General features: G+C 28.6%; 1 pseudogene; it reads left to right on the top strand.

Annotated features, from left to right (window-relative positions):
* The first annotated feature begins 458 nt into the window (after positions 1-458).
* On the top strand, positions 459-7,040 carry LOC133824129 (probable monoterpene synthase MTS1, chloroplastic; annotated as a pseudogene).
* Positions 7,041-11,943: the final 4,903 nt, after the last annotated feature.

Below are 11,943 nucleotides of genomic sequence, written 5' to 3'. Positions count from 1 at the left end.
ATAGTTTAATTGAAGAAAAAAAACAATCATATAACATAAAATTAAGTTTATAGTATCTTTTTCATTTATTTATATTTGAGATTTATTCAAAATTTATAATTTTTATTTAAGTATTTCTTTTATCAACAAAATTTCAAATTTAGAATTCAAAAATTTTTATTTCCCAAATTTTAATAAATATGATACACAATCTTTAATTTTTTTTTTTTTTTAAAGAGTGTACAAATTAAGGCCTAATATATAGGAAATAGAAGGGATACGTGTATGTTTTTTTTTTCAATTTATGGAATGGGGTATATTTAGTGTGGGGTACGTGTATGAATTTGTAGGATGTAAATAGAGCTCACTATGATAAAAAAAAAAGTCAATAATTTAGATAGTGCCTTTTAAATTACATAAAAGTCCTTGTACCGTGCTTTGAGTGGAAGGTAGGTACGACATATATATATATAAAGATCATTCCCCAAAACTAATTTACAAAACCATGCAAATCGAGAAAACATTCTCGTATATGTTATGTACTGTCTTTTTCAGTTGAGTTGTGTAGATTAAACATAACATACATATATATAGTCGTTTTCTCTTCCAATACGTCGACCATGTCACTTTCAGGTTCTATTATTCTATCAATTTCATTCATTTCCACTTTATCAAAGTTTTTATCACAATTCCCACACACTCATATTGGATAGTTGATGATTATTATTTGTTCGCACCCATGTCTTATTTTTATTTTTTTTCAAACAAGAATTGAATGATGTTTGTCTTCACTATAAATGAATTCCCATTTTATATTTACGCAAATATTATATCATCAATTTCCTCTGGTTTAATGTGAATATATATATATATATTTGCCCTCATTTTATTGTACTTTTTTTCCAAAGAGAATATTATAATTTTCTTAAACTTTTTCTCATATTTATCTAAAATAAAAATCATTTGTACATAGCATTCACGTTTGTTAAGAAATTAGAAATTACTTGTTTCAAATTGTGAATAAGATCTCTAATTAATATTGCTTGATATATATATATATATATACTAGATATAAACAGCGTACAATATCATGTTTGTTTAGTTTTATTTATAGAATTTATTAATTATTTTTATAAAATTTATATTAATGTGATATCAATTTTGAAATAAATATCTTATTTTAATTAAATAATTTATTTATTTTTGTTTAAGTTTATGTTTGTTCTAATTTTTTAATTTTGGAGTGGCAACAAGAAATTATATATTATATGTTTAATATAATATTAAATATTATACGGATTTTAAATTTAAGTTTATTGATAGTTTTTTAAAAAAAAGTAAGTTGTTGCTAATTCAAAGTAGATTATATTATATGTTTAATATGATATTAATTATAATTAAATTTTATTTAAGTTATAAAACATGTGATTTTATTATTTTTAAATAATTATTATTGTAAAATATCTCAAAAATATTATATTTTAATTTGTTTAATTATTTATTATTTTGAAATAATTATCATTATAAAATATCTCAAAAATATCATATTTTAATTATTTATTTTATTTTATTTAAGTTTAAGTGTTACAAACTACCATTAAATATAAAAATATTCTGTTAAATATAATAATATTCCGTTAACGTCAAAAAATTAAAAAATTGTTAAAACTAAAAATTTATGTTATCTCTGCACTTGTTATATAGAATATATATATATATAGAAATTAGAAATGATTTCAAACTAAATATATATATATATATATATGTTAATATTTGATTAGTAGTGTTCCAAAGTATTTATATATTTATGATAACAGGAGTGCCATTATCGGCTGGCCTGGCCCCTTCTCCATCCAACAAACCAACTAACGGCAAAGGTCAAAATATTGTTAGGCGATCCGGCAATTACAAACCGGCACTTTGGGATTATGATTATCTCCAATCACTCCCAACATTATATGCGGTATAAATCTATATATATATATATATATATATATATATATATAAAGGAGAGCTTCAAGGATATTATGTGGCACTCTAAAATCTCTTCAAATCACTCTTTCTATTTCTCATTTAATCTAATTTTTTATTCATTTTCTATTTTCTAAAATATCTTTACAATTGAAAATATCAATATATATACATATTAATTTAATTAAAAAATTATTTTATTATATCATTTTATAATTAACATTTTACAATCTAAAAATTATTTTCTCATTTTTATTTTAATAAAAATTATAATAAATAAAAATATCTACATATAATAATAATAATAATAATAATAAAATCTATCTATTTATAATATTAACTTTTAACAATAAAATATTCAAACGGGTAATCAACCAAATTATATGTGATTCAAATAATCTATCTTTACAATTCTTATTTTTTAATTTTTGACAAAACACAAGATCCACAAGTTAATTTTAAAAAAAAAATTAATGGTCAAAATTGGTAAACAACTAAAATACAATGTTCAAAATGGTGTGAACCCTTATAGAAAACATAAATTATATATATTTATATAATTTACTTTTTATAAATAATTTTACCTTTTGAATAAATATATGATTCACAGGTTAATTTTTTAAAATAAACAATCAAAATGAGTAATCGGCCAAAATATAGTGTTCAAAAAATAGATTTATCTATTTCTATTTTAATATTTTGACAAAACTTGAACTACGCAAAGTGTATAATAATAATAAATAAAAGTAAATGTACAACAAGCTTTTTGAACTTTGTTTTCAGTACTTTAAAATTTGTCAGAATTTTTAAAAAATCTACAGGAGGTTCGCTATACAATAACAGTGAACACCATCATGAAATAAAAAATTATGGTCAAGATATCTTCACGTGTCTATATAAAGAACATGTTGTACGAGTATGGTCAAAATGAATCACCACCCCACAGTCTCCCAAAAAATATTTTAAAATATATATGTTTTAATAATTACAAAAAACTGCGCGGAGCGCGGTTATATTTTCTAGTTTAATATAATTATATGCGGTGTAAATTGACAAATATAATCTCTTGTTTTAAGGTGATTTGCACTCTTGTTTATTTTTTATAATTTTTTTTAAAATAATATCTGTATAAAATTTAATAATTCAATTAGTTGTTTAAATTTTTTGATCAGTTATTTAAATTTTTCGAAATCTAAATTATGAGATATTATTTTACAAAGAATTATTAAAACTAGGCTAAAGTGTAAAATAACTTTAAATATAAAAATCTATATATAAACAACTAATCTTTCGGAAAATCATATCATAATGAAAATAATTAATTATGAAATTTAGGGGCTGATTGGTAGTTAATTCAAAAATATAATTTTAGAAAATTATTTTCAAATCAAATGATTTGAAAATATTGAATTTAAAAATAAATTATAAATTTTTGAGATCTTGAATGGTTGGGTGTTTTTAAAATTTAAAATTCATAGAATAGAAAGAAAACAATAATTTGTTGTTTTCTCTTTTGCTGAAGGATTTTAACTTAATTTTCAAAAATGATTTTTTTTATTTTCTAAAACAAGTGTGCCAATCAAGTTTTTATTGGAGTTTCCATTTTTTAAATTCTGAAAATAATAAAATTATTTTTGAATTCACTACCAATTACACCAGACCTCATTTCAAATCTGATTTCGGAAATTCATTATTACCAAAAAAAATTAAAATAGATTTTCGTTGAAATTTTTTAATGTTTAAATCATTATTGACAACAAAACTCGAAAGCAATGAACAAAATATTTGAATGTTTATATATAAAAGGGAAACAGTCATTAGTTACTCATTAATTGATAACATAATAAAATTGACAAGAGCAGGGGGAAGCCTACGTGGAAAAGCTCAACAAGCTGAAAGGAGAGGTGAGAATAATGCTTGAGAAGACGGTGACTGAAAATCCTTTAGCTCAACTTGAGCAGATCGATACTTTGTATAGACTTGGAATATCTTATCACTTTCAGGATGAAATAAAGGCACTACTAAACACAATACATAATAACAATAATAATAATAATAATAATGATGATGTGTATGCCACGGCTCTTGAGTTCAAACTCCTGCGACTATATGGATATACTGTACACTCAGGTATACAAAATTTTAAACCTATATATATATATATATTTTTTTTTTTTTTGAAAAAGAGATCAAGATAACATGTACTACAATAGCATATTATTTTTATATGTATAGACTAATGAGAAAGTAAATATTTTCCAATATGATGATAGAGGTTTTCAATGTCTTCAAAGATGAAATAGACAAGGGCTTCAAGGCAATAAGTTTGTGTGAGGATTATGTGAAAGGAATGCTATCTTTATATGAAGCTTCATTTTATTCGTTTAAGGGGAAACTATATTAGATGAAGCAAGAGATTTCTCAACAAAACACCTCCAAAAATATGTGATGATGAGGCATAATAATAATAGTAAAGATCAAAGTGTTGATGATGATGATGATCTTGTCATATTAGTAGAGTATGCCTTGGAGCTTCCAATGCACTGGAGAATGATAAGGTTGGAGGCTAAGTGGTTTATTGATGTATACAGCAAAAGACGTGATGACATGAATCCCACTTTTCTCGAGCTTGCTCAAATTGACTTCAACCTCTTGCAGTCAACATATCAAGAAGATTTGAAACATGTTTCAAGGTAATATATATAATATATTACAACTTACGAAAATCAGTTGATTTTAACTTTTTACATAATTACAAATGATGAGATTAATTTATTCTTATACTTATTATAGGTGGTGGAGTACATGTAAGCTAGGAGAGAAAGGCTACCTTTTTGCAGAGATAGGTTGGTGGAAGTTTTCTTATTGGCAGTGGCACTGAAATATGAGGCAGAGTTTGGATATGCTAGAAGACTTCTAACAAAGATTGGTGTCTTGGTTACGTTGATGGATGATATATATGACGTGTATGGTACGCTAGATGAGCTCAAGCTACTTGAAGATGCAATAGAGAGGTTGGTAATAATTAATTAGCATTAATTTTATGTACAATATCCTTGTCAAAAATGTTGGATGCGATAGAAACTATATATCTCTAATCTAATCTCAGATAGAAACTAATTTTAGCCACACAAAAAAAAACGCTTGTATAAAAACTTACGACTATTCAATGTATCATATCATTTTTGCTTTGTTTGTTTTTGTGTTATAGGTGGAATATAAATGAGTTGGATCAGCTACCAGAATACATGAAGATATTTTTTGTTGCAATGTATAATGTGGTGAATGAGATAGCTTATGATGTGCTAAAAGAAAATGAGATTCTCATCGTCAAATATCTAAAGAGAGCGGTTTGTATTTTAATTTCTATAAAAGCATATATATCTCTTTTATATAATAAGTGTGTAGATAACGGAAATTCTTGATTTTAACGGTTTTTTATTCTTTTAATGTTAATTTTAACGGAATATTATTATATTTAACAGAATATTCTTATACTTAACGGTAGTTTGTAAACACTTAAACATAAATAAAATAAAATAAATAATTAAAAAAATTAAAATATGATATTTTTGAGATATTTTACAATAATAATGATTTAAAAATAATAAATAAATTAAAATATGATATTTTTAAGATATTTTACAATGATAATTATTTAAAATTAAGAAATAATTAAACTAATTAAAATATGATATTTTTGAGATATTTTACAATAATAATTATTTAAAAATAATAAATTCATACGTTTTATAACTTAAATAAAATTTAATTAAACTTAAACTTACTTATTAGAATAATATTATATTAAACATATAATATAATCTACTGTCAATTAGCAACAAATTTTTTTTTTTTTTAAATCTAGCAAGAAACTTAAATTTAAAATTCATATATAATATTTAGTATTATATTAAACATATAATATATAATCTCTTGTTGTCACTCCCAAATTAAAATACTAGAATAAACATAAACTTAAACAAAAGTAAATAAATTATTTAATTAAAATATGATATTTATTTAAAATTTATATGACATTAATATAAATTTAATATAAATAATTAATAAATTTTATAAATAAAACTAAGCAAATAACGTTGCATGTATCTAGTATATATATATATATATATATATATAGTTTCTTATTCTGTTTGTCCAATTAATTATGGAATCTTCATCTTATAATAATATTTTAGTTATAAAAAAATGTTAATTGTTTTGTAGTGGATGGATGCATGTAAAAGCTACATGGTGGAGGCAAAGTGGTATTATAGTGGATACACACCAAGCTTGGAAGAATATCTTGAGAATGGGTTGATATCAATTACAATACCCTTAGATCTAATCTTTCTTTATTGCTTAACTACAAGTCCAATTACAGAAGACTCCATGGAGTACTTGCTTCAGTATCCCACCATTTTAGGTCTCTCAGGAACCCTTTTTCGACTCGTAGATGATTTGGCAACATCATCGGTAAGTAATTCAAAAAGTCAAAGTTAAAAGCTAGCTAATATTTTTTTTTTATCTTAACTTGTTTTCTTTTGTGCTTGTGTTTAATTAGGATGAACTAAAAAGAGGAGACAATCCCAAGTCGATTCAGTGCTATATGCATGAAAGTGGTGTTTGTGAAAATGACAGTCGTGAATACATCAAGAATTTGATCAGTGAAACATGGAAGCAAATGAATGAAGTTCGAGTTGCTAAGTCTCCATTATTCTCTCAAGCTTTTATTGAATCTGCAGTGGATTTTGTTAGGGGGGCAATGCTACTGTACCAAAAGGGTGACGGTTTTGGTACTAAGCATGACGGAGATGCAAAAGACAAACTCGTCTCCTTGTTTTTCAATCCAATTCCCACTCCTTAGTTAACATGTACATACAAATCAAGACCATTCACGCCACTTTGAACCAAATATATGACTATCAATATATATGTATACATGTTATTAGTTTATGTTGTTGAGAAAAATAATATGTCATGAAGAATAACTAGAATAATGCGGTGAGCAATGATGGCTTGAATAATGTAAAATCTCATCAGAGCCTAAAGAATTATTATAAGAAATATTACTTTAAATGTTTCTAATATGAATGGTTACTCTGCCTTTTGTTTTTTGTTCTATATGCCTCATTATTTATAATTGAGAATTTTCATGACTTGGTATAAGATATCTTGCTAATAAATTTATAAATTATTTCGTTGCTTGTCATGAATACTTTGATAATCACAATAAAGATATACACTAAGTCATTTTGTTTAGACATCGATCAAGAGATGTCTGTGCAAACGATAGACAATTTGAGAGAATTGTGAAAATGAAAAGTGGTTTCTGTATTGAATTAATATATAATTACAGATACAAGAGAGTTTATATACAATAATTAAGATGTACAAACTCACTCTAACAAACTCTGTAACTAACTACTAACAGTTAGTGGTTTCTGTTTGACTCTGAGTTTGTCTCTAAGAACAGAAAACCAAGAACTTGAGATAGCCTTTGTAAAGCAATCTACAATCTGACCATAAGCAGGGACATGTTTGACATCTAATTGTTTGCTAAGCAATTTTTCTCTAACAAAATACAAGTCTAATTCTATATGCTTGGTTCGGGCATGTAGAACGGGATTGGCAGAGAGCATTATTGTACTGAGATTGTCAATCCAAATGATTGGTGAATGAGGAAGAGGTACTCTGAGTTCACGCAGCAGAGACTTTATCCAAATAAGTTCTGTTGTGATGTTAGCTAAGCTTCAAAATTCAACTTCACTTGAGGATCTTGAAATGTTCTGTTGTTTCTTTGACTGCCAAGCAATGAGATTAGGTCTGAAAAATATTCAATATCCACTTGTTGATCTTTTGTCATCAAAATCAGCAGCCCAATCCACATCACAAAACCCCACTAAGTCAAGGCTATTTGATTTTCTAATGGGCTGACCATAATTTGTAGTACATGAAAGATATCTCATGATTCTCTTCACTGCACACCAATGAGATTGCAGTGGAGAGTGCATAAATTGGCACACCTTATTGACAATAAAAGCAATTTCAGGTCTTGTTACTGTCAAGTATTGTAAGGCACTCACAATGGACCTATAAAATTGAGGGCTTTTAATAGGATCACTACCATAAGCCGAGAGTCTTAGACCATTGTTCACTGGAGAAGAATGAGGCTTAGCAAATTGCATCTTTGCCTGGTTAAAAGATCTTTAAGATATTTGGACTGAGAAAGATGAAAATCATGCTCTGTATGTGTCACTTCTATTCCAAGAAAGAAACTAACTTCACCAAGATCTTTTAATGCAAAAGTTTGATTGAGTGAAGAAACCAGAGAAGAGATGGTTATAGAACAACTTCCAGTAATCACATGCATCAATATTATAGTGATGTGAGTAGAAGTGTACCTAAGAAATCAAGAGTGATCAGCCCGAGAGAAACAAATCAGAAAGCTATTAGTGTAGGAGCAAGTTTCTCAAACCAGGCCCTTGGAACCTGTTTGAGGCCATATAATTCTTTGTGAAGTCACATACATCATTGGGCTTGCTAACATCTTCAAACTCGGGAGGTTGCTGCATGTACACTTCCTCACTTAATTCTCCATTTAGAAATGCATTATTTACATCCAATTGATGAATATGCCACCCTTTAGACAAGGCCAATGTAAGAAATACTCTTATAGTAATTGGTTTCACCATAGGGCTGAAAGTCTCAGAGAAATCAAATCCAGCTTGCTGATGGAAACTTTCATCGTTAATCGTGCCTTATACTTGTTAATGGAGCCATCTACATTCTCTTTGATTTTGAAAAGGAAAAATTACATCTTGTATTGGATTTTGCATTTTATTTTCAATATTACCATTACTTTTTTTAATTACAAAAAAAATATTTTAAGGAACCATACTAGCAACCATTCATTAAATATTTCATACTCTTAATCCTCTCGTACTCATACAAGAACATACTCTCATTAATGAGTATATGAAAAAAAAATTATATGTATAATAATTATTCAGTAATAATTCAAACATTCAATTATAAGATAAATGTACATTTTATTCATTATAAGATAAATGTACATTTTATTTTATTTCAAAATAAATATGTTTTTACACATGCTTTTAGGGCATCAACCCTAATAATCTCCCACTTGCCCTTAAAGCAAGTGAGACATCTCTTTCAATCTCATATTTCGTACATGACCCTCAAATGACTTAGTAGGAAGTGCCTTGCTAAACGGTTGAGTTAGTTTCTATTCCGACCCTAGCTTTATAATTGTCACATCACCTCAGGTTCTGTCCTGATGGTATCTTCATCACTGTCACATCACCTCTATGCACAATTTCTCTTACCAGATGATATTTCCTCGCAATATAATTGTCATTTTTATGACTCCTTGGTTCTTTTGAATTAATTACTGCTCCACTGTTGTCACAGTACAGGATTAGCAGCTTATCCATATCTAGAACGACTTCCAGATCAATATAGAAATTTTTGAGCCCAACTACTTCTTTAGCTGTTTCACAAGTCGCTATGTATTCAACCTCCATGGTAGAATCTGCAGTACTTGTTTGTTTAATACTTCTCCCACCAAGAGTGAATAATGATCTAGATGTCGATTTATGACTGTTCCTATCTGATGAAAATCAGAATTAGTCTATCCAATGATGTTCAGGTCACCACTTGAATACATAAGCATATTGTAACGCCCTGAATAGTGAGGACTGTTACACCGTGTATGAAAATAGTGCTTAACTCGTTAAGCAAGTCATTTGGACTTAAAAAGTGTGTTTAAGGTTAAACAATAGTTTGGTATTAAAAGTTTTGGTCAAAATGTTGAACTTTTCATTAAAAGGTTTGAATAATTACAAGGGATCCCAAAAGTTTCTAAATAAAATACAAGTTTATCAAAAATTACAGACTTAGCCGACCTAAGCGACAAATTTTAAACTAATGACTCCTGCTCCTCAAAATATCTCGACCATGGCAGCCGAGCAGGTTGAGTATGTACACGACGCCCCTACAGCTCTCCAACTCATGGCTGGTCCAGCTTTCCTTTGCCCTTACCTGCACCATGAAACACCCGTGAGCCAAGGCCCAGCAAGAAAACCCCAAGCAGATCATACAAATAATCAGATAAACATTTATCATGTATTGCATACTCTATAACCAAAACCGATTCATATAGATTTTCCACACAATATATTTTCCAAACAATATATGACTCATGCCGAGTAGATGGATGTCACATCTTTACAAAAGCCTTGCCACTATGGCGGATATCGTATCCGCGTTATGGCATACATTACACATGTAATGTCGTTACTAGCCTCCCAACTGAGCAATCAGTACAAACAAGTATATCAGCATAAATTCAAAACAGCAGACATTCAACTATAACGGTCTCATGACACAGTCATTCCCATGCCCTAAAATTGGGGCACACGCCCTACACTTGGTGCAAGAAACGGTTTTCTTACCTCAAGTCCTCTATGATATGGTAAGGCAACAATGAGCACGATCATTTCTGTAGCGTCCCAAATTTGCTAATAAGGCTTAGGGCCTTGATTAGTGTGCCAGGAGGGCAATAATTGATTTAACTGTAATATTGTATGTAATGACCCAACTACTCTAGACCTTGGACCATTAACGAAAACTATACACAGACACTAATCATTAACAAAACGTACAAGTGAAAAGATCATAACTTTATTAAAACTTGTAAAAACAATTGTTAGACTTACATAAAATTCAAGTTAGGATATGAGATCCCATAGTTTTAAAATCAAAACATGACATAATTAAAAAGAGATTTACATAATAAAATGCGGAAAAATACATGTAAAAACCATAAGAAGCAAAACTACATCCTCGAATCGAAACGCTCGACTCTTGAATCCATTCCGCCTCAATACACTTTCTCCAAGCTTCCAAGAACCTTTCCCGCCACTAAGACTATTTTCCTGCACATATAAACAAAAAGGAGTGAGCCTAATTCCCAGCAAGGAAAATCTAACACATAGTCCATATACATAAATTTCATAAAAACATAAAAACATAACATAACACTTATATCACATACATACTATAATGGCCATTATTACTTGGGGTCCCATAGACTAAACAAGTCATATGCCCATTAGATTAGTGGGGTCTTGCTAGCTAAGCAAGTCATATGCCCATAATCTATTTGGGGCTTGTTAGTCATATTGGTCATATGCCCAAGCCTACAAGCATACTTAACATAACATATTTCATAACATAAAAATCATAAGATAACATATAACATATAAATTCTATCCTATTTTCCTTACCAAAATTACCGGGATATGAGGACAGAGTTGGGACTTTGGAACACTCCTAAAAACCATTTGTAACAGAGTGAGTACTTTGAAGAAAAGAAATGAAAGGAATGGGAGGACTATACCATTGAGAATATACTTACCAAAAACTTATGTGCAAGTTCTTGGATTTCCTAACCAAAATAAAGAATAAGGTTAGAAGGCTGAGTAGAAGACTATGAGAACTTAAATAAAATAATACCAATGAACTAGAGTGTGGGAATACCTTGAAGACTTGTAAGACCAATCTAAACCTTGAACCGAAATGCTATAAAACCTTACTTCCCAAGTGTTTGATAAGCTTATGATGATCAAGCGTATGATTCCAAACCCAAGTGTTTACACTCTCACACTCACCTAGCAACTTGCAGCCTCTGAACTTAGAGTAATAGATGAAAAATGGCTGGGTACTAGGTCCTATTTATAGAGTTTAGGAATGAAAAGATCTTCATTTAACTTGAATAAAAATAATGGCTTTTTAAGTGAAAATCATTTGAATTATCGTTCAGCAGAGGCTGAAGACTCGTTCAAAAAGGTGCTGGACTCATCAATAGGTTGAAGGACGATTTCAAAAACTTTCAAAATGTGCTGAGAGGGGCGATATATCGCCCCCTGTAGGCGATATATCGCCTAGGCTAGTATGCCCGAGGCAATC

The sequence above is a fragment of the Humulus lupulus genome, chromosome 3 (assembly GCF_963169125.1).
Source record: "Humulus lupulus chromosome 3, drHumLupu1.1, whole genome shotgun sequence".
In the NCBI taxonomy this organism is placed as follows: Eukaryota; Viridiplantae; Streptophyta; class Magnoliopsida; order Rosales; family Cannabaceae; genus Humulus; species Humulus lupulus.
This window is presented reverse-complemented; position numbering and strand designations above follow the sequence as displayed.